This window comes from Juglans microcarpa x Juglans regia, chromosome 2D (genome assembly GCF_004785595.1).
Source record: "Juglans microcarpa x Juglans regia isolate MS1-56 chromosome 2D, Jm3101_v1.0, whole genome shotgun sequence".
In the NCBI taxonomy this organism is placed as follows: Eukaryota; Viridiplantae; Streptophyta; class Magnoliopsida; order Fagales; family Juglandaceae; genus Juglans; species Juglans microcarpa x Juglans regia.
Genome location: NC_054596.1, coordinates 31,132,110 through 31,137,766, shown reverse-complemented (window position 1 = coordinate 31,137,766; position 5,657 = coordinate 31,132,110).

Here is a 5,657-nt window from a genome sequence, read left to right as displayed (position 1 = left end):
CACAGAAAAATTTAAAAAATAAAAGTAAAAAATAAAAATGTATGCATTGCAAATTAAATCAAAACCACAACTTCGGTCACCACCGCTACGATCCACACGTTATTATTAATTATTATTATTATTATTATTAACTATCACCCGTGAATTTCCCCACCATTCCAAAATCTTCCCCACTTCCCTTGCTTTCATTTTTCTTTTGTCTTTTTTTTCTTTATTATGCTAATTTGGAAAATAATACACATAAAAATCTTTTCACAACTCTTTTTACTATACTGTTTTATATGAAAATAATATAAATATCTTCAATTTAAAAGGAAATATTTTAATTATAAAGAAATTCTATAAAATTAAACTCACAAACAGACGTGACTTAAAGTTCCATTTGGATAGCGAGAGTGTTTTATCTCATCTCATTCTTATAATTTTTCCAAGTTCTCACACAAAATATAATAAATAATTCAATTTTTTCAAATCTCAAAACAATAATAATATGAAAAAATAATATTTTAACAATATTTTATTCAACTTTCAACTTTTATCTAAAATCATATCATCTCATCTCAATATCCAAATCGTATCTTAATATGATTCGCTAGATTATAAAACTACTTTTATTGTAAAATAAATATAATGTACCACATCAAGTTACGTCAATTTGTAAGTTTATTTTTGTAGGATCTGTTTATGGTTATAGCACTTCTCTAATTTAAAATATAATTATATAAATAATTGTAAAAAAGATTCTACGTATACTATTAATTATTTTATTCTCTAATCGGTATGTAGAATAAGTCATCCACGTCACTTAAATGATAAGATTTGATTTGTAAAATTTAAATTTTAAAATTTATTTTTCAAATCAAATTATATTACATAAATAATATGTGATGTAGAGACTTTAAAATAACAATACTCATATAATATTATTTATCTTTATATTTCTCTCACCAACGTAATTGAGATTTCTAAGCCGTTTCTTGTTCAACTTTGTATTTGCTTTACCCTAAAGCAAAAACCACGAGTTCTACAGTATCATGGACAATCATAGTACTTACTTGGCAAAGTTCTCCACGTACTTTTTTGGCATCAACCTGACATAAAATCCTCTTCCGTTTTCAAATATTCTCATTTCTTTGATACGTTTGTTATGTTTTGATAGCTATCTTTGACAAACAACTCAAGATCCTACGGTATCTAATTTTAAGATTTTATCTTATATGTGCACTCAATATGATGTCTTTATCTTAAAAATGATTATTATTCTTTATCCCTAAACTCTTCTTCTTTTAAATAGTTTAGATTAATTAAATGTTACAATAATATAATAAAATAAAGGTGTTAATGACATGTTTCGCTTCCCGTTGACTTTCTCATCTGACCTGTATCAAGGTAACTTGGTGGCCCAGAGTGCCAGAAAACACATTTGATGCCTAAGTTTTATCTTTTGAGAGAGAGTTTGTGATAACATATGAGTCTGAATTGTACTTGTGTCTAGGCTTTTATATCCCATTTTTTCAGTTAGGTCTTTGTTCTTTCTGTGCCTAGGGTGTTTGCCTCTTGCTCTGGGCGGCATGTCATTGCATTTAATGCAGCAGCACCTATCAGGGCAAGATCTCTCGCCGAGATCCCCTTCTTGCGATCCAATTTTGTCAAGTGGGCATGGTGGAAATTTTTAACACTCACGTTTTGTCTTTATCCTTATAAATTTCTTCGACAATACACATTCCCACGTCTCGGGACAGGGTACGACGGTTCTGTTTCCACATCCTTTCACGTCGTGAGGATCGCAAAGAGGTTATGTTTATATTCCCTATCCACCTGTCAGCTTCTCGTTGGAGTCACTCGACCATCACCTGTCTTCTATTTAAACCCCCTGTTCTTTAAACTTTTTCTACCCCATGCTAGCTCTCACTCTCCTTCCTATGTGTGCTTTTTCCTGAAACCCTAATCTCCTGCTCATTTACCTAGCTTTCTCATCTCACCTTCGATGGCTCCTAGAAATGCTTCTTAGTTTTCTTCATGTGGCTCGCATTCTCCTCGCCCGGGTGGGTCTTTGAAGGGGTCCAAGCCTTCTTCATGATGTGACCTTACTTATCATGAGGGGTAAGGTTGGTCTGCCACCATTAGTTAGGTGAACCTCAAAGCATTGAGGGATGCGTATGGGATCTAACTCAATCATCTTGAAGACCCCTAAGCCCTGCCATGGAGCTGTTGACTCAGAGGGATTCGTCAAGAGGGTTGCTCTACACACTAGTACTTTCTCACATAGGATGAGACTCCTTTTTTGTCACTCTGTTCGCGACATTCTAGACTTCCTAGAAATGACCCCAATCCAACTACATCCCAATGCATGGAGAATCCTGATGTCGTGTTGTATGGTATGGCACATGGTCCTAGAACCTGCTGGCGAGGAGTATCCCGACTTGAATACCTGAGAGTTCATATTCACTCATGGGATTCAATTCCTGGAGGGGAATATTTGCAGCTTTCGCTCTCAATCTAAGTACTGGGTTGCCTAATTTGAAGGCCGCTACTCCAACGCCAAAAACTGCCAATGCAAATTTCTTTTTGTATCTAGCGAAGGATGGGAGTTCCATGGTAACGAAGTTGTTAACCAGGAATTTCCTATTCGAGCTACATGGTGGATTGTCCCTGACAACAAAGTAATCTCCGTGACCCTCTCCGAGAAAGAGGCAGTTCGTTTGCAAATGGTTTACTCTTGGATCAAGCAGCACTAGAAAGAGGTTTGGACCAACGCCCTTTTGACTAGGGCGGATATCGACTTATTCTTGGTGATGCTAGATCGATCTCACGCGGTTGGTCGCCACTTGTTGAGGGACTCTGTTGCTTTGCAGGGCAAGAAAAGACCCTTTGATGCTCCACTAGAAGGGGCAGAAAAAAGACCTCGTTGGGAAGGCAAGGAGGTTGGAGAAAGTCTGTGGTCGCATGGGGCCAAAATAGGGGACTTCTTGCCCGTCCGTTGAGGGGCCACAACAAACCCAGCCACCGTCGAGTGTCTGAGCTCCTATCAAGGAGGATTCCCCTGACTCCAATAGTTTCGACGACATCATGGAGCAAGCTGTCGCCGACTTGCCGATGGTGTTGGATTTTGAGCTCCCTATGCCAGAAGTTCGGCATGCGCCCTTTCTCCTACCTTGCTAACGACCCAGGGCCAGTTGAGCTCTCAACCAAGATGACATGGACATAAAGATGACATTCTTTCAAGCCCTTCTTGATTCGCTTCCCTGTGTATCCCAAGGCCCAGTGCCTGAAGAGCATTTATAGGAGGTTGGTTGTGTCTTATGGCATCGAGCAACATCGGCTCTCGAGGTGCCTTCACATCAAGTATAAAGGGTTCCTCGAGATAGTGCCGAGGGCTATGCAGGTACTCCAAGTTCCATTCCTTCCATAGCCTCTGGTGGCAAGATGCCTGTTCGCCCAGCTAGTCCCAAGGGTCTTTCTTGCGAGGACCCTGTGGAATTGAACGAAGATAGGGTTTCGATACCCTTTTCCCTCTTTAGTTTATCCATTGGGCAAGGAGTCTCCTAGCCTACTGCTTTTGAGGAAGTATCTTCCTAGGCCCCTCCACAAGGCTAGGAGGAGCAATTGATAGAGCCAAGTCCTGTTGACCAAGCGAGTGTTGGAACCTCGTCATGGCTGAGCGGAGACACGACCATTGATCTAGAGCATGATGGACCTTCGTCACCATCGATCATTTCCCCTTGTGCCAATTTGGGGGTCGAGGTCGGCTCTTGTAGGCGAGGATCCCACTTTCTTGAGGCACTCTGGCCCTTCTAGATCACGACTTTGCCAACTTGGTGTTAGCGGAGCTAGGGCCGAATCCTTTTGCGGGATGGCCAAGGAGCTTATAGACTTTTTTGTCTCCGGTAAACTTTCTTAGTGTCTCTCATTAGGCTCTTTTTTTTTTTTTTGTTATCAGTCGATTGAGTGATTTCGTTTGATAGGGGATTGATCAATTGGCCACTTGGATCATGGATAGTAGGGCCGAGCTAGACGAGGAGGTTCGTACATTCCAGATTTATGCCAACTAGGCTTATCGCTAGATCGTCAAGCTGATGGTCAAGAGAGACTAGGTCGAGCAGGCTTTTTCTCAAGTTGACGATTAAAACCATTTTCCAGCAGAAGACATTGCCAACCTTCGCGAAGGAGGCATCTCATAATCATTTCAAGGCTAGAGCCTTGGAGGATGGGTGGAATTTAGAGCGGGCTTGAGTGTCCCTCTTGGAAAAAGAGCTAGAAGAGGCCCAACATCGTTGTCTCGAATACATAACCTCGTTGGAGGAGTATGAGGATGCCAAACTAGACTTGGGCTTGGAACTCGACTATGTCAAGAAAGAGAATCTCGAGGAGCGGCACACGGTGCTCAGGAGAGACAAAACTATAGCGGAAGACAAGTATGTTGAGTTTAGCGACTCTTGGTTGCATGCTAAGGCGAAGATGAAGTCCCATAAGAAGCGGGTGAAGGAATTGGAATTTGAGCTTGCCTATTCCAATGAAGAGCTTGTTAGACTCTCTCCACAAATGATGGCGGCCAAGACAATCTGTAATCGAGCCTGGGGTTATGGGTATGCTCTAGGCCTAGAGAAGATGAGGGAGTACCTTTTGATGAACCCCTAGCCTAACCTGAGGACCTCGACTCCTTGGGCAGAGATTTGATGCTGGACACCTTCCCCAGCCCCACATTGAACGAACAACTTATTGTAATATATATTTTTATGGCGCTCATTGTTTTGAGTGATCTTTGTCCTCTCTTTTTTGTTTATTCCTTGACTTTTATTAGTGTGTATGGATACGTACATTTCTTGCTTCTTTCCTTTCTTGTTTACTTGTTGCGTGAGCCCTTTATCTTGTATGTCGGGGTTGAGTAAGGCATATTGATTGTCTGGGAGGCATGCCCTTTGTCTTGAGTGAAAGGGCCATTTGCCTTTGTCTACAGGCAGGGGATTGACTCGACCGCCCTAGGTGTCGAGGAGAGGTGGGACATTTAGGAGAGGTGTTCCCTCCTTTGTTGGTCGGTGCGAGCGTAGAGCTTTAGCTTAGCTAATCAGGCAAGAGATAGACTCGACCACACTAGGCAGCGATGAGAGATGTGACACTTAGGAGAGGTGTTCCCTCCATTGTTCATCGGTGCGATTGCGGAGCTTCGGCTTAGCTAACTAGATGAGAGATGGACTCGACTGTGCTGGGCGGCGAGGAGAGATGAGACAGTTAAGAGAGGCATTCTCTCTTTTGTTTTTTTTTGTGCAAGTGCGAAGTTTCAGCTTAGACAACTAGGTGGGAGATGGACTCAACCGCGTTGGGTGGCGAGGAGAGATGGAACACTTAGAAGAGGTGTTCTCTCATTTATTCCCTCGTGTGAGTGTAAAGCTTCGACTTAGATAACCAGGCGGGAGATGGACTCGACCGCATTGTGTGACAACCCGGACTTAGCCAAGTCCTCACTTGTCATTGTCATTGAGATAGGTCACAGCCAACTGAAATTTTGGGCCAGATGAGGAGAGCACTTAATGAGAAATGTGGGCTTTAACTTGTTGCACACCTAGGGTGCCAAAGCACACCAATAGGCCTAAGGGCCTATGTGGCATTCGACCACTAGAAGGTTAGGTTTAGGAAAAAAAAACCCTAGTTAGAGTTTG